Here is an 18,863-nt window from a genome sequence, read left to right as displayed (position 1 = left end):
AAAGAATGTGTTTTGTGCAGCAGCTTATTGATATTTGTAGCATTAACAGCTGAAAGAAATCAAATGTCCAGAGATGGCACAAAGGCCTGGAGCATGGGACCCATGGTTCAGTCCCTGGTTCTGTACCAAGAGTAGTCCCTCCAAGACCACTGGGTGTCCTCCAATTACCCCCTCCATACAACCCAGTTGTTACCCACTGAATGCTCTATAAAAGAATTATGAGCAATGAAGTCTATTAATACAGATTAGTTGAAACTAAAATAACCATCTTATTCCATTTGGATTAGTGTGCCAAATACCACAGACTAGGTATTTTATAACAACAGCGACTTATACTTCACAGTTTTGGAGGCTCAATTCTGAGCTCAGTATAGCCATCTCTAGGTCACAGACCTTTCCCTAAATGGGAGAAGGGGATAAGGGCCCGTGAAGCCTCTTGTTCATGAGTATGAATCCTTGATTATTGGCATTTTTATGTCTTAAATATGTTCCCGATATCCTACCTCTGAGTTTTAGGGTTTTAACATATGAATTTAGAAGGGAATGCAAACTTTCATATCATAGCGCAGAATGAGTTCTTCATGGGTTGGGTTCAATTCAAGGAAAGCTAATTTTTCCTCCTTGGGAGTTTTTTTTTACCTACTTGGAAAGATAAAAAAATATATTTTGCAACTTAAAAGTTGATTTTGAGAAACCAATTAGAAAATATAGCCAGTTTTTGAAAATAACACAATCTAACTTCACAGCTTCAATCAACTTTACTCTTCTTTCAATTAGAAAAGCCCTATGTGCACTCTTGTTGCATTCTCATTCAACATTTTGTTTAATTTATAGTTTCCTCAGCAGTAAGCATTCATTAATCTTGTAGGAGCAGGCATCTCTATTTTTAATTCTTTAATGCGCCTAGAATACAAGGTTAAGTTTACAATATCATTTTTAATATTTTTAAAAGTATATATTTAAGTTTAGAAGTACACATAGAGCTTTTTGAAATATTATAATAAGAGTCAAGGAATTTTACTTTACATTTCTGAGTTTCATATTATCTTGCTGTTCTGTTGAATTGCTATTTACAATGCAGCTGAGAAAAATTATCAGAGACCTTGGGCTTGACTCTGTACAAAAGTTTCAGGTATGTAACATTGTAATCAAATATACCACTGTCAGTTTTTGCAACACTGAGCCCCTCACATTTTTTTTTTTTATTGAATCACCCTGAGAAAAGTTACAAAGCTTTCAGGTTTAAGTCTCAGTCATACAATGATCAAACACCCATCCCTTCACCAGTGCACATGTTCCACCACGAAGAACTCCAGTATACCTCCCATCCCCCCCACCTGTGTGGCTGATGATTTTCACTTTACTCTCTCTTTACTTTGATTACATTCAATATTTCAACAGAAAACTCACTATTATTATTTGGAATTTCCCCCCAACAATCAGACTTGCCAAAAAGGCATCATTTGATCATTTGTTTTCCGTTGCTAAGAATGAAGAGCATATGAAGTTCTGCGGCCGCTGTTGCTCAGGAACGGAGAAGCCTTTCTTGTGGGGCTGCTTGGGGTCTCATCTTGGCAGAAAGTGGCGCTAGTACCACCCCCATCCCTAGGTCTCCAGAGTGCCCCCTCACTGCTAGCTCGTACCTCTGGTTAGTGGGCTCTAAAAGATGGCGGTCGCCATGCCGCCGCTGCCACCGCCATCGCCGCCTAAAGGAAAGGCCAAGAGAGAAAAACCTTTCCCCTCCTGGGGCAGCATGGCTCCTCCGTTCCTGAACCACCATGATCCTGGAGGCCCACTAACTACTTTCAGCACCCAGTGGCTTCTTGCAGAAATGCCTCTAGACTGTGAACTAAGTTATGGCCCCATGCCGCCCCGGGAAGGGAAAGGTTTTTCTCTCTCAGCCTTTCCTTTTGGCGTCAGTAGCGGCGGTGGCATGGTGACCACCATCTTTTAGAGCCCACTAAACAGAGGTACGAGCTAGCAGTGACAGGGTGTACAGGAGATCTCGGGATGAGGTGCGGTACCAGCGCTGCTTTTTTCCCAGAAGAGACCCCGAGCAGCCCCACATGAATGGCTCCTCCGTTCCTGAGCGACCATGATCCTGCAGACCCACTAACTACTTTCTCTTTCACATTTTAATGATCCCAAATCACATTCCCCATGTTACTCTCTGTGTAATATATTTTCCAGGTAAATTTTAAGTGACATAAAGAATGATAGATTTTTTTCCCTTCTGCTCAGTGATAATCGAGGCATGACTCTAATTCTGCATGTTTCTAAAAATGAATTACCATTGGTATCAAACTTTACATTTGTCTCAGATGTGCAATATAACTGGTTCAGTATTTGTATATATTACAAAGTAATCAACACCATGAGCCTAGTTAATACCAATTATAGTTGCACATTTTTGTAAATTGTGAAGAGAACTTTAAATTTTTCTTAGCATCTTTCAAATATAGGACCATACAGAGGCCAGAGTGACAGTATTGTGTGAAGGGTGCTTGCCTTTCATGTAGTTAATCTATATTCGACCCCTGGCAACCCTTGTGGGCACCTGAACCCTGCCAAGAGTGATTTCTGAGCACTGGTGTGTGTGACTCCCAAATAAAACAAGCAAAAAAAGAATGTCGATCTAATATGGAGCCAGATACATAGTTCTAGAGTTTCGGCACTTGCCTTGTGTGTAGCTACAGCTGTGATTTTAACCCCAGCACCACGTATGGTGGCTGAGCACTGCCAGGGTTAATTAATTCCTGAGTTCGGAAGCCAGGTATAATCTCTGAGCCCTCTGTGAGTGCCCTTTTCCCATAACGACTTTAAAATACACAGTCATAATCCTGTGCATTCTTCAGACTTAGATCTTTTGATTCTCTTCACCTACTTCAGTCATCGCTCACACTGGTCTCTGATAAGCATCAACCTGATGTTTGCAACAGGGAACTACCCCATAGATTGAGGGACATTTAAACATCACTGAAGTTAGTTTTGGAGAGGAAATTTTTTAAAAAAATTTTTATTAGTAAACCACTGTTGGGTACAGTTACAAACTTATGAACTTTCATGTTTGTATTTGGTTTACATACTTCTACCAATGCCCATTATCCTCCACCAATATTCCCAGTATCCCTCCCACCACCCTCACCCCAACCCCCACCACCCCACCCTGCCTCTGTGGCAGGGCATTCCCTTTTGTTCTCTCTCCTGTTGGATGTTGTAGTTTGTAAATGAGGTATTGAGTGGCCATCATGTTTGGTCTATTGTCCACTTTTGGTACGCGGCTTTCAATCCAAGTGGGTCCTCCCAACATTCTCTATTAGGTGTTCCCTTCTCTGTCTCTGCTGCCTTTTCCCCCAGCATGTGAGGCCAGTTTGGAAAGAAAATTTTTCCTCTCAAATAACTACACATAGCTACTGAAATTTCTGTCTTTATATGAGTGGGCCTGAAGGGCATGTCAAGGAGTAGGAAGCAGAATTTGATTTAGACTTTGCACTTGTATTTGTTGTTGAATTTATATTCCTGAAGCTTCTTTCAGCAATTTTAACAGGGTTCGATACTCTTGCCATCTGTGTGATTAGACTCACTTCCCTGATTTTGACGTATTTCTGAGCATTTGTTTGTCTTATGATGTGACAATAACCCTGAATTCTATTGAGTAAGTTTTTGCTGGACAGTTTTCTATTCTTCTCAGTCAGAGGACCATTATGTCCACACACTACCAGTCATCAGCTTTCTGTTTCCTTTTAAATTTTGAGAGATACTAAATATAGTTTGTTTTTTGGGGGGTCAGGTATAAGAGTAATCACTCTTCCACTTTAAAGAGCACATTTTAGGAATTGTGTGTCTGGAAAAGTTAGTACGCATTTGGTTCTATAATTTACTTAAATATCTCAATGGCCTTTTTGTTGAGTTGGATTTTGAGGGAAAGGGGTGCATTGTAGTGCTCAGGTATTGCTCTTGGTTCTGTCTCAGAAACCACTCTAGGACTGACTTATATACTGATCTTATGATCTTATTACTTATAAAATCACAATAAATTGGGGGTAGATAGATAGTACAGCAAGTATGTCACATGTCTTGCACATATAACCTGTGTTTGACCCCTGGAATCCCATGTGATCCTCCAAGCACTTCCAGCAGTGAATGCAGAGCCAGGAGCAAGTCCTGAGCATTATTGAATGTGCCTCAATATGGAACAAATAAAACAAACAAAAATACACACAAGAATTTAAAAATACACACAAGAATTTAAAAATACACACATAAATAAACATTTACTATTGTCCAGAAGTATCTTATGCAGTTATTATACTAATTTATAATTATTTCACCGTTCAGGGAGTATTACATCCAGTTCACATGTAAGACAAGAATGTCTCATGTAGACATACTTACATTTTTTTTAATATATAAGTATGAAATGGATATAGGAACTTTATTCTGGATACAATGCAAACTATGCTATTTCTGAACTTAAGTATTTAGATTACTTTACCAGGAAACATAAGTGACCTATTGTGTAATTTTGCTTTTTTTTTGGAATTAAGAATAGAGAATTCAGAATGATATTTTCCAAGTTCATGTTTCTTTTTTATTACTTATAACCCCAAGATTCTTGAAAATTTTGCATAACATCCTCACCAGTAAATTGCCATTTTATTTTTATTTATTTTTATTTTTTTATTTTTTTTGGTTTTTGGGTCACACTCGGCGATGCACAGGGGTCACTCCTGGCTCATGCACTCAGGAATTACTCCTGGCGGTGCTTGGGGGACCATATGGGATGCTGGGATTCGAACCCGGGTCAGCCGCGTGCAAGGCAAACACCCTACCCGCTGTGCTATTGCTCCAGCCCCCTAAATTGCCATTTTAAATTATGGATGTTGATGGTGATGATTATAAATTTTTTCTTCTGGTCATGTCTGTACTAAATGAAATAATCCATGTAGAACAGTTAGCAATAGGTACTGTTATATCATAAACTCAAAATATTCTTTCATTAATCAGATATTGTGGCCACTTTTGGTAACTTTTTTTTTCTTTTTTGACTAATAAAACAGGAGCTGGAAAACTTAGCAAGGATATGTCTAAGTCAGAGTTCTCAAGAATCTTGTTCTCTAGAAGAAATTGCATTTCTTTGCTTTTTACAGGTGCCTCAACAGGAAAGTGGGTGGAAGAGGGTGATTATCAACAACTTTCAATGTAACAAGATTTAGTAAAATGTTAGGATAATAGTATTAGTTCTCTTTTGTTTTTATAAGGGATGAACAACTATAGAGAATAGACAAGTCTGCAGTTCTGTGAAGATCTTAAGATCTTCCAATCCTGAGATTTAGATTTACAAATAAATGGCAAGGATTCTATCACTTTTTCGCTTATAATTCGAGGTCCATGCAAAACATAATTAATCTAAGGCCATGTATTTTTCTTATTCAATCTAGAACTCTTTCCCAAAGCTCTTCCCAGTGAAATGCTCCAGGTAAGCACTATGAATTAATCAGGACTTTGCCCACAGGATACAGTCTATTTGTTGTCTTTGTAAATTTTCATTGCTTTTTATAATAGCACTGGGAGAAGAAATGAAATGTAGAAATCAATTAAAGTAGTGAAATGTAATAATATTCTGAAGTATCACTGTATCACTATCATCCCATTATTCATCGATTTGCTCGAGGGGGCGTCAGTAACGTCTCCATTCGTCCCAGCCCTGAGATTTGAGCAGCCTCTCTTTACTCGTCCTTCACAAAGGTGCCACATTGGCGTCCCTTTCAGGCTCAGGGGAACGAGACTATCATTTTTACTGTTTTTGGCATATTGAATACACCACGATAGTTTGCCAAGCTCTGCTGTGCAGACAGGATACTCTCGGTAGCTAGCTGGCTTCCCTGAGAGGGAGAATTAGACTATAAGAGGTCGCACGGCCTCTTATTGTCACACGGTCTGAGATCTGGCTGTCTTCACCGGGGATCTGGGTGGAGGAGGCCCAGTCCCAATCCGAGCAGCCTTGGAGTTCTCAGTCCCGGGTCCCACGCACCTGGGTTTCTCTGCTGGTTCCTGCATGTGTGAGGCTCGTCAGAGCATGTGGAGAGTGGCTTTGAGCATGGTTGTGGCTGGGTTCAGGAGGTATTGGCTGCTGGGGCTCTGCTTGGGGCAGGGAGGAAAACTTAACCCTCCCCCCTCCGAGGGGCTCCGGTGAAGACAGCCAGGGGCAGGAGACTCTGCATTCTGAAGTGTTTATTAATGAAGTGGATTTGATACTTTGAAAATAAGTTTGTTAACCACAATTATTGAAACACAGATGAATATGAAACTGAATTATTAGAGAAATTAGACACTCGTGCACATAATTTAGGAAAAGGTAAGTTGCAGTTGATTGTGGTAAAGTCATCCAAAAATAAGTGCCTCAAATCTCTAAGAGCCACTATAAGAGCTCTATAGAGGCATTCCAGTTATTGTTAGCAAATACCTTTAGGCAAAATCCTGGCTGGTAAAAGAAATAAAGGTTTGTTTCTTTTTCAAATTAATTTTAAAACTACAAAGAGGCCTAAACTTCTTCAGTAAATAACATAGTTTAGGGGCCAGAGAGATAGTACAGTGGGTAAGGCACTTGCCTTGCAGGAGTTATCCCTAAGAGACAATAGTAAGAGACGAGAGTAAGCCCTGAATATTGCCTTGTGCACTCAAAAATCAAAGGAAGGGGGCGGGGGAAGCATAGTTTACTAAATTGGAAAAATTTAAAACCTTTATGTGAAAATGCCACTGCTTTAAACCAAATCATGGTCCCATGAATCTCCATTTATTTATTTATTTATCTTGATTTTGAATCACACTCGGTGATACTCAGCGGTTATTCCTGATTCTGTACTCTTGGAGGTACATGGGGATCAATATGGGATGCCAGGAATCAAACATAGGTCAAGTGCATGCAAGGCAAGCACTCTACCCACCATACTTTCTCTCTGGCTCTATCATGTTTTATCCTCAATACTTTTCTAGACTTTTCAATTTTTTCCTTTTATTGGAATTTCACACATATGTAACTAATTTTATATTCAGTTAAGTTTCTTTTCGGTTCAAGGATCACTAACTTGTCTGGAATTTTTCTCTTCTACATTTGTAGAAAATAGTAAGTATCTAAATTGGCATGCAAATTGTAGTCATGTAAGATGCAACCCTCGATATTTAAGCTAGAATTATGATGTTATAATTGACCAAAAATGCCTAATACAGGTCACTTAAAATTTTGAAATTCTCAGAATAATACCCTGTTCTCCAAAACTGCTGATACATTGAAAATTTAGATTTTTTTTCTATGTCTGATTCAGTAATTTTAGAAACATCAAATACTCAGCATACAGCTGTGTTCCTATTTGCACAGACTTCACATCTGCCAAAGCAAATACTGGTTTACTCCCTGTAATTCTACTATGCCACCAGAGTTCCTGCTGTATTTATGGGATGGGTGTGTTGATTGTAAGTTCAAGTTCTGGTGTTTGGTTCTTGACTACATTGTACTTAAGTTCATTCTATGTTTTCTTGGTTAGAAGTTGAAAGCAATGCCACTTTTAGATTTGGGAGGGTGAAAAGAAATAAAGCAGGATAGTTATATCAAGATCATAATATATTTTCATATTTTCTTCACTTGTATGTATGTTATCATTTCTATTGTTTTCAAAATAGAACTTAAAATACTTCATTTCAGATTTATTCTTTGTCCATACAGTAGATGTTCCTGAACTTGAATGTCATTCTCATCACTTTAATGTATTTCTATATTACAAAAGAGGAAATATTTAGCAGAGAGGGAGCTTGGAATATAGCAGTAATCAGTAATAATATTTTTTATGGAAGCAATTGACACATGAAGCAAAACTTTTTTAAAAGAACAAATAGTTTTCTTTAAACATTTGTGAATTTAACTGTTACAAATAGTGAAATATGCTTGAAATTATTCTTGAAATGATTAATGAATGAGAATTATGTATCTGATTCCATGTTTTTTAAACCTTCATCATAATTCCTGGTCAAATATCAGAAGAATGAATTTAGTGATTCAAATTGAGTGACTCAAATTGATGAGCCTGATTTTCATTATGCTCACTGGAGATGTATCACCTTCCTCAAAGTTAATTATGAAATTTCGTTCTTTTCCCCCACACCCCACCAAATGGACCACACCCAGGGACTCATGGAGAATCAAAGCCAGGTCATTGTACATTTTAGGCATGTGGTCTATCACTTGAGATAACTCGCAGGCCCTGTCTGCAACCTAGCTCCTTCAGTTATAGTTCATCAGTGCTTCCTGAATAGGTGATATCACCTCCCAAAACTCTTCGTGGTGTTGTGGAATGGTAGTAGTTCTGGATGTAGTTAGGAATGGTAGTAGCCCTGGATGCAATTGAGAACACTTTTTTGTTAATTTGCTTAAAGAAACTAGATTCCCAAGGAGATGCCAAGTGAGTTATGTTCTGAAAAGGTAATGACAGGTCAAATAAGTTTGGGAACCTCTGGTTATATGATTGTAAATCAAGTGTTTTCAGCCACTGCACCTTTGACTGTGCCCTTTTTACATTTTTCTACTGCTTTTTATGATATTTGTCATTGATGGATGTAATTTTAATGCAATGTGCTTATTCATATTTCTTTTTATTTATTCATCCCCATAATATCTTTGTTTTGTTTATCAGGTTTACATTTTCTAATGTTGGGAATAAATTTTAAAAATTATCAGTTACTATCTTTCTAATATTTTTCCCATTTTCTCGATGTGTTACACTTGGGATTCTAAATAGATGGTATTAGAACTTATTCTACTTTCTAAATCTCTTAATGACTCTTTTATATTTCTTTTGAAATTGTTCATCTATTTACTTGAGCGGGTATCAGTAACATCTTTATTACACTCAGCCCTGAGATTTTAACAGCCTCTCCTTACTTGTCTTTCCCAATGATTAGAGGCTCTTTCAGGGTCAGGGGAATGAGACCTATCATTACTGTTTTTGGCATATGTATAATATATTATATTTTTATAGGCCACCTGCAACCAAAAGCTTACATTCAGTAAACTGTAACACCTGTAGAGGCGTTCTTTTTGGTTCAAAGCCACCCCCAAAGCCTCCGTCCCTCTCAGCGAGCCCAGCAAGCTATTGAGAGTATCCCTCCTGCACAGCATAGCCTGGCAAGCTACCCGTGGCGTACTCATATGCCAAAAACGGTAACAACGATGGCCCTCATTCTCCTGATCCTGAAAGAGCCCCCAATAGGCCATCAGGCTACTCTAGCATTCAACAGAGACGAATGGAGACGTTACTGGTGCCTGCTTGAGCAAATCAATGAGCAATGGGATGAAAGTGATATGGTGATACAGTGATAGGCCACCTTCAGTGATACTTGCAATTTTATGGTCTCACCTGAAAACACACTGGGGGTTCAAACAATATTTTAATGTCATTCCCAACTTTGTTTGAATCCCCAGTGTGTTTTCAGGTGAGACCATAAAATTGCAAGTATCACTGAAGGTGGCCTATCACTGTATCACTGTCATCCCGTTGTTCATCAATTTGCTCAAGCAGAGAGACAGACATAGAAAGATTTTACTCATCTGGAATATAAAAAACAGAGTGGGAGACTAACTCCCAAGAGTCGTAGAATAAGGATCAGGAGGTCTGCCCCACAGCTTGGAAACTGGCCTCACATGCTGGGTGGAATGGCAGCTCAGATAGAGAAGGGAACACCAAGTAGAGGATGTTGGGAGGACCCATTCGGGTTGGAAGATGCTAACTAAAAGTAGACTATAGACCAAACATGAAGGTCACTCAATACCTCTATTGCAAACTACAACACCCAAAAGGATAGAGAACAAAAGGGAATGCCCTGCCACAGAGGCAGGATGGGGTGGTGGGGTATGGGGTGGTGAGAGGGATACTGGGATCATTGGTGGAGGTAAGTGGGCACTGCTGGAGGGATAGTTAAATGATCACTGTGTGAATGAAATGCAAACACAAAAGTTCATAAGTTTGCAACTGTATATCACAGTGATTCTCTTATAAAAAATTTAAAAAAAAAGTTGGAAATGAAATTCAGGACCTCACATGCCAGAGGGGGTAGAGTTACCAGTTAAGCTATTTACTGTGCCCTATGAACTTATTATTAGTACCTCTTTATAATAATGTGTTAGTGTTAGTGCTTATAATATTTATAAGTTAGTGCTTATAATAACATTTTTAAAGTCAGTGTCAAACTTCACACCATCAAGCTTTGCATCTATATAATTTAGATTACTCTTTTTATCCTTTATACAATTTAAAAAAATTAAAAATTAAAAAAAATCAGTCTACTTTTCCTCAGCTCATAACTGTTAATTTGATTTGCATATTCAGTTATATTTTAGAGAAAAAATATTAAAAATATTTTCCATTTACTTTCATTTTAACCTTTCCAGAAATCTTAATAATTTTGACCAAAATTTTCACATATTTTTGTATGAAGAATTTTCTTTAGTATATATTATAACTGATTTCCTTCAGTATTGAACAATCTGTTGTTATTTGTCAAGAAGAGTACATTTTTTGTTTTAAAAGATGTTTTCACTAGGGCATTATTTTGAATTAACGTCTTTTCTTCACTAAATCAAAGTCACAGTCAATTGTTCTCTGTCTTGCTATGTTTTGGTAAGAAATATCTTTCCACTTTATGTCATATTTCTTTTTAGTCTGACAACTTTAAAGATACTTTGCCTATATTTGATTATCAGAAATTTAAATTTGATGTGTTCATGTGTTTTGAACTTTCCTTTTGACATTGAAAACACTTACTTGGTGTTTTCTGAGTTTCTTAAATCTGCACCTTTTATGCATTTTATCATTATAGACAAACACTTAGCCTTTACGTCTAAATTACTTTTTATGTGTTATCTTTCTTTCTTTTAAAATTTGTTTTGCAATATTATTTTCTTTTATATATTTAAACTTTTTTACTTCCTAGTAATGGAAGGCTTAGCTTTCCTTATGCTTAGCTTTCTACTGGGGTAAAGAAAAATTTGAAAATTATTATTCTTCCATCCAAAAAATAGGAGTTAATGCATTTGCCAGCTTTCTTCTGTGTAGTTGGAAGTTAGATGACATAGCTCTGTGTTTAATTTGAAGAAGTATATAGTGCCTATAATAATGAAAATTGCGAGATTAATAAATTTCATCTTTTTCTTGTCATTCTTCTTCAATTCCTTTTTTTGTATTAGTTGTTCTTTTGTTGATTGTTTTTTGTTTATGATACAAAACATTATTTTTGTTTACTCATATGTTTTATCTGTATTAGGAGCTTTCTCTTGAAGGCTAAGTTTAATTTTTGGGTTTGGAAGTCATATCTGGTAGTTCTTAGGGTTTACTCCTGACTCTGTGTTTAGGAATCATTCCTGTCTGTGCTTGGGTAGACCATATGCAGCGCCTAAGATCAAGTTAGAGCTAGCCCCATGCCAAGGCAAGAAAGACCATGACCCCTTTACTAACTCTCTGGCCCCATGAGTGTTGTGGTTTAACATCTCAGATTATTTATATCCTTAATTACTTTGATACTTTTAATTTTCCACAATATTTTATAGACCCCATACCATTTTGTTCTGGGACTCAATATTACTGTGAAAAATGTCCAAGATAACTTGAATATTTTCTATTGATTTTAAACTATTTTTTTATGGGAACCATATCTGATGAAGCTCAATAACCAGTAGAGCACTACCATTATTTCTGGGGAAGAGTACACAAGCTATACCAGAGATCAAAGCCAGGATCTTGCACATGTAAGGCATAACTGTACAACTTGAACCACACTGTAGGTCTCCTTGATTATAATGAATTTTTTCTTTGATTAGTGTCAGTATTCATATCACTTTTTTATTGATCATAGAAATGAACAAAACCAACGAGATAGGACCTGGTGTTCACTGTCCTGTAATAAGTCTTGTTAATATATATACCTACTTTCTATATACATATTTTAGATTTTCTCTTTACTAAAATTCATTTCTTATAAATGTTTGTATGTTTTTTGTCATATACACTTCATTTTTTAATGAAGAACTTTTATGCATATAGTTTATCTTTGATTTCCTTAATCATTTAATATAATTGCCTTTATATATATATATATATATATATATATATATATTTTGCTTTTTGTGTCACACCCAGCGATGCTCAGGGGTTACTCCTGGCTTTGCACTCAGGAATTGCTCCTGGCAGTGCTTGGGGGACCATATGGGATGCCGGGAATCGAACCCAGGTCGGCTGTGTGCAAGGCAAACGCCCTACCTGCTGTGTTATCGCTCTGGCCCAACCTTTTTTATATATTTGTAGCTGCAGTATCTTTTAATTTTTGTGTGTTTCTAACATGTTCACTATGTCTTGTTGTGAACAAATTTATTGCATTTCTTTTATTTTTAAATATTTCTACATTTATTTTCCATTTAGCTTTTGGGCCTCTCAAATTCGTTGTCTATCTCTATACATTATAAGTATAATGTTTTCAGTCTCATGATTTACTCTTTGTGTTAGCTTGTTAATAGAAATATCATATGCTATTTTTACTAAGAGTTTGGAGAACTCTAACTTATTCCTTTGTTTTCTTTTGTATTCATATTCTTCTTTGCCTCTGTTTCTCTTTAAATGTTTTTATTTCTTTTTTGCTATATGTTAGCAAGTAATGATGGTAGAAATATTCTAAAAAGTAATGTGCAGGGCGTGAGTAGAGAATAAACTAGCTGAAATGTCTATGACTTTGATTTGGGTTCATTTCCTTGTGCAAGCCATCAGTGCTATGTCTTCACTCTGTTTTCATTGGCCATGAGATTGATATGGCTGATAGTCAAGTTTATAGTAAAGCTCTCCTTCCTGTTTTCCTCTCCTTTTACCACAGATTTTCTGAGTTAGACCATTTAATTGAGTTTATACTTCCCGATCATATGAAAATACACAAATAACATTTTAAAACTATTTTGAAATGACAATTTAATAGCTTCCAGTTATTGATATTTTATTACAGTCTAGGGAATGGATTTTGGAGTCAATGATATCAAGGTTGACTTCAATTTGAAAGTCACTCGCTTTGATACTTAATCATTCTAAGATTTGATTTCCTTAACTTTGAACCTATTTTTAGATGGTGTTTGTATAAAATGAAATAACATTCAGACATCACTTAGTAGAAAGATTGCTAAAAAATGTTCAGTAAATCTTATATTATCATTGTTTTACTATGGGGTTTTTCTTTGAATTACTAATTAAAATTTCATTAACACACTAACAAAATATTGTCTTTCTACAAAGCTATTCCACCTTTCCTTTATCACATATTTTTCCCCGAAGTTAGTACCTTCTACATCACTTACTTTTGTTCTTCACATTCACTAGTTAAACCTGAAATTCACATTGTTTTGTATTCATAGATTCTTTTGCTCATAATTAATCAGAGTAGGAATAAGATATCACTGAACTCCAACAGTACTACAAACAATGAATGATTGCCTGACCAGAACTTGTAGTTATAAACCCATTTATTATCATTATGACTATAAATATTTATATTTATTATATAAATATATTACATATAGCCACATATAAATCCTCTTAAGTTCAACATGGAACATTGAGAATAAAGGGTAATATGTAATATTTCTTTCACATTAATATGCTACACATAAATAAATATCTTATTAAAGCCTAAGGCAGTAGAATATAAAGCAAAAGGAGTGAGTGATAAATTTTCCATTGAATAGTAAAACAATATCTGAATTATCTAACCATACCAGTCATTTTCATTCTTAAGTTTATCACTCAGATTCTCTCAGTGCATTTGCAATTTATATAATCTTTTACTGAGATTTTCATTTGGAAACTCTTGTGACTAGCTACTTTTTTTTTTATTTTTTTTTTATTTTTTTAAAATTTATTTATTTTTAATTAGAGAATCACCGTGAGGGTACAGTTACAGATTTATACACTTTTGTGCTTATGCTTCCCTCATACAAAGTTTGGGAACCCATCCCTTCACCAGTGCTCATTCTCCACCACCCGTAAACTCAGTGTCCCTCCCACCCTCCCCAATCCCATCTCCCCCCCACCCCACCCTGCCACTGTGGCAAGGCATTCCCTTCTGTTCTCTCTCTCTAATTAGCTGTTGTGGTTTGCAATAAAGGTGTTGAGTGGCCGCTGTGCTCAGTCTCTAGCCCTCATTCAGCCCGCAACTCCCTTCCCCCACATGGCCTTCGACTACAATGTAGTTGGTGATCGCTTCTCTGAGTTGCCCTTTCCCCGGAACGTGAGGCCAGCCTCGAAGCCATGGAGTCAACCTCCTGGTACTTATTTCTACAGTTCTTGGGTGTTAGTCTCCCACTCTGTTATTCTATATACCATAGATGAGTGCAATCTTTCTATGTCTGTCTCTCTCTTTCTGACTCATTTCACTCAGCATGAAACTTTTCATGCCCATCCACTTGACTACAAAATTCTTGACCTCCTTTTTTCTAACAGCTGCATAGTATTCCATTGTATAGATGTACCAAAGTTTCCTCAACCAGTCATCCGTTCTGGGGCATTCGGGTTTTTTCCAGATTCTGGCTATTGTAAACAGTGCTGCGATGAACATACATGTGCAGATGTTGTTTCGATTGTACTTTTTTGCCTCTCTGGGATATACTCCCAGCAGTGGTATTGCTGGGTCAAATGGGAATTCAATATCTAATTTTTTGAGAGTCGTCCAAATTGTTTTCCAGAAGGGCTGAACCAGTCGGCATTCCCACCAGCAGTGAAGAAGGGTCCCTTTCTCCCCACATCCTCTCCAACAGCGGTTGCTTTTGTTCTTTTGGATGTGTGCTAGTCTCTGTGGTGTGAGGTGGTATCTCAAAGTTGTTTTGATCTGCATCTCTCTGATGATTAGTGATGCAGAGCACTTTTTCATGTGCCTTTTGGCCATTCGTATTTCTTCCTTGGTAAAGTTTCTGTTCATTTCTTCGCCCCATTTTTTGATGGGGTTGGATGTTTTCTTCTTGTAGAGTTCAACCAGTGCTTTATATACCCTTGATATCAACCCCTTATCTGATGGGTATTGTGTAAATATCCTTTCCCATTCTGTGGATAGTCTTTGGATTCTGGTCACTGTATCTCTTGCGGTGCAGAAGCTTTTTAGTTTAATGTAGTCCCATTTGTTGATCTCTGTTTTTACTAGATTGCTTAGTTCCGTGTCACCTTTGAAGATACCTTTATCTTCAATATCGTGGAGGGTTTCGCCGACCTTGTCTTCAATGTACCTTATGGTTTGTGGTCTAATGTTGAGGTCTTTAATCCATTTTGATCTGACTTTTGTGCATGGTGTCAGGTCAAGGTCTTAACCCATTTTTTTGCATGTGGTTGTCCAGTTGTGCCAGCACCATTTGTTAAAGAGGCTTTCCTTGCTCCACTTCACATCTCTTGCTCCCTTATCAAAGATTAGATGGTCATACATTTGGGGTTGTGTGTAGGGATATTCCACCCTGTTCCATTGGTCTACGGCTCTGCCTTTGTTCCAGTACCATGCTGTTTTAATTGTTACTGCTTTGTAGTAAAGTTTGAGGTTGGGGATGGTGATGCCTCCCATCATCTTTTTCCCAAGAATTGTTTTAGCTATCCTTGGACGTTTGTTATTCCATATGAATTTTAGGATTGCTTGATCCATTTCTTTGAAGAATGTCATGGGTATACTTATAGGGATCGCATTGAATCTGTATAATGCTTTAGGGAGTATTGCCATTTTGACAACATTGATTCTCCCTATCCACGAGCAGGGTATATGTTTCCATTTCCTCATGTCCTCTTTGATTTCATGGAGTAGCGTTATGTAGTTTTCTTTGTAAAGGTCTTTTACTTCCTTGGTTAAGCTGATTCCGAGGTACCTGATTTTCTGGGGCACGATTGTGAATGGGATTGCTTTTTTCATGTCCCTTTCCTCTGCCTCATTGTTTGCATATATGAAGGCCATGGATTTTTGGGTATTGATTTTGTAGCCTGCAACTTTACTGTATAAGTCTATTGTTTCTAAGAGTTTCTTAGTAGAGGTTTTAGGCTTCTCTAGATATAGTATCATGTCGTCTGCAAATAGTGAGAGTTTGATTTCTTCCCTTCCTATCTGGATGCCCTTAATCTCTTTTTCTTGTCTAATAGCTATCGCAAGTACTTCCAGTACTATATTGAAGAGGAGTGGTGAGAGTGGGCATCCTTGTCTTGTGCCTGATCTCGGAGGAAAGGCCCTTAGTTTTTCCCCGTTGAGGATAATGCTTGCCGTAGGCTTGTGATAGATGGCTTCGACTATCTTGAGGAAACTTCCTCCAAACCCCATTTTGGCGAGGGTTTTCATCATGAAAGGATGTTGGATCTTGTCAAATGCTTTCTCTGCATCTATTGATATGATCATATGGTTTTTATCTTTACTTTTGTTGATATGCTGGATTATGTTGATTGATTTCCGAATGTTAAACCATCCTTGCATCCCTGGGATGAATCCCACTTGGTCGTGATGTATGATCTTTTTGATGAGTTGTTGGATCCTATTTGCTAGTATTTTGTTGAGGATCTTCGCATCGGTGTTCATCAGGGAAATTGGTCTGTAATTTTCTTTCTTAGTGGTGTCTTTGTTTGCTTTTGGTATTAGGGAGATATGTGCTTCATAGAAACTGTTTGGGAGAGTTCCTGTTTTTTCAATTTCCTGGAAAAGTTTGAGGAAATCAGGCAATAGGTCTTCTTTAAATGTTTGGAAGAATTCGCCAGTGAAACCATCTGGGCCTGGGCTTTTGTTTTTGGGGAGGTTTTTGATTACCGTTTCAATTTCCTTAACATTGATGGGTCTATTCAGGTATTCCAGGTCTTCTTTCTTCAGTGTTGGGAGTTTATAGGAATCAAGGAATCCATCCATTTCTTTTAGGTTCTCCTTTTTTGTGGCGTAAAGACTTTCAAAGTAGTCTCTAATGATCTTTTGAATCTCACTGGTTTCTGTTATGATGTCCCCCTTTTCATTTCTGATTCGATTTATTAGAGTTTTCTCTCTTTCTTTCTTTGTGAGACTTGCTATGACTAGCTACTTTTTATCATTTGAATGTCAGCTTAAACATTATTTGTAAACTCAATAAATAAACCTAAATAAACATTTTCTTAAAACCGATTCAACAGCTTTAACATATTATTCCCTAGCCACAATAAATATGCATGCTTCCATTTGCTTTTATGTATCACACAGAAATCTGCACTGTTTACCAGAACTCCCTCTATCTTTTTTTCTTTATAAATAGTAAATTAGGGGATAGCTAAATTATCTAACCATAAAAGAATAGCTAACTAGGTTATAGATTATACATAAAATAGAATCTCATTCATTAATAAAGTGAACTATTAATAAGATTTTTAGGAACATAGTCAACCCTTATCTCAAGGTGTTATTTAAAAAATAGTCCATCAACCAAGAGATGTATGTAAAATGTTGCAGTTAGAATATACTGTAAAGAAAACAAAATCTGAAATGTGTTTGGGGCCACACCAGTTGTTCTTACAAGTCACTCCTGGCAATATTCAAAGGACCATATGTGGTGCCAGGGACTGAACTGAACTGGGGTTGGCCGCATGCAAGAAGCATCTTAACCCTTGTACTATCTTTCCAGCACAAAAAAACTTTTTAAGGAGAAATTTAAATGTTAATAATTTCATTAGAGGGTATTTATGAAATGATATTTTTTCTGCTTTTCCTCCCCACATTTTTCATAGGTAAGAAGAAAAGCCTGTACACGTTTCACAGACTTAAAATGAAGTACTATTTTACAGAATGTTTTTAAAGCTTTATTTAAACACCATGGTTTATAAATTGTTCACAGTGTAGCTGTTTCAGGTATCCCATATTCTAACAGCAGCCCCACCATCAATGTCCCCAGTTTCCCACTCATATCCCAAGCCTGATCCCTTAGCAGGCACTAATTAGTTTACTTTATATTGCTTATTATGACATATATCTAATAATGGTGTCACTAAAGTCATGGCCTTAGGAGGCTGGGTGGTGGCTGACCAGACCCTCATGGAATACTTCTGCTGCTGGCGTCTCTCTGAGATCATCAGTCCAGAAGCTGGGCCATTTCAAAACTCATGATTTTAAAAACTTAATTTATTTAACTCCCATCCAAGTACAGTAATATACTTGTTTGTATTAACATGCATTTTTCTGAATGTATTTTTCTGAAAATAGCTCTATTTACCAAAATAAAAGGTAATGAGAAGAATGGTATTATTTCACATTTTTGCAGTCATTGAATGTTTGACAAATAACAGGCTTCTTATATTTGCATATGATTCTAATTTGTTGCCATATGTGGCTATGATCCAAGTGTATGAAAAAGATTAGACTTCATACAGATATGTACTGGGAAAGGAAAAACCTCACAGATTCAAACTCATTCCTCAATAACAAAGTTTTTGGGAACACCCAGGAATGCTTAGACCTCCCTCCAAAACTGAGGAAGAACTGGAGTCAGATCTGGATTAGGGTTCTGAGTGATTTACTTACTAGTTGTGTATTTTTGAAGTTGTTTAAACTTTATCTTAATTATCTATAAAGTGAGATTTGCATTCTACCATGCAGTTGGGAAAATTGTTGTAGGATGTTGTTTCAAAGTCTTTTCTGGTTCATACTAGGGATACAATGGAGCGTTTTTGCTCTATTTAATCAAAAAGTTCTTTTATCTAGTAGCTATACTTGGAAGTGTTATTTCCATGATTAATAAAAATATAATTTTAATCCTGTATGCTACTTTTAAGTAGATGGAAAGTCTATTTTCTTTCCAAGAGGAGGTCAAATGCCTC

This window comes from Sorex araneus, chromosome X, assembly GCF_027595985.1.
Source record: "Sorex araneus isolate mSorAra2 chromosome X, mSorAra2.pri, whole genome shotgun sequence".
Taxonomy (NCBI): domain Eukaryota; kingdom Metazoa; phylum Chordata; class Mammalia; order Eulipotyphla; family Soricidae; genus Sorex; species Sorex araneus.
This window is presented reverse-complemented; position numbering follows the sequence as displayed.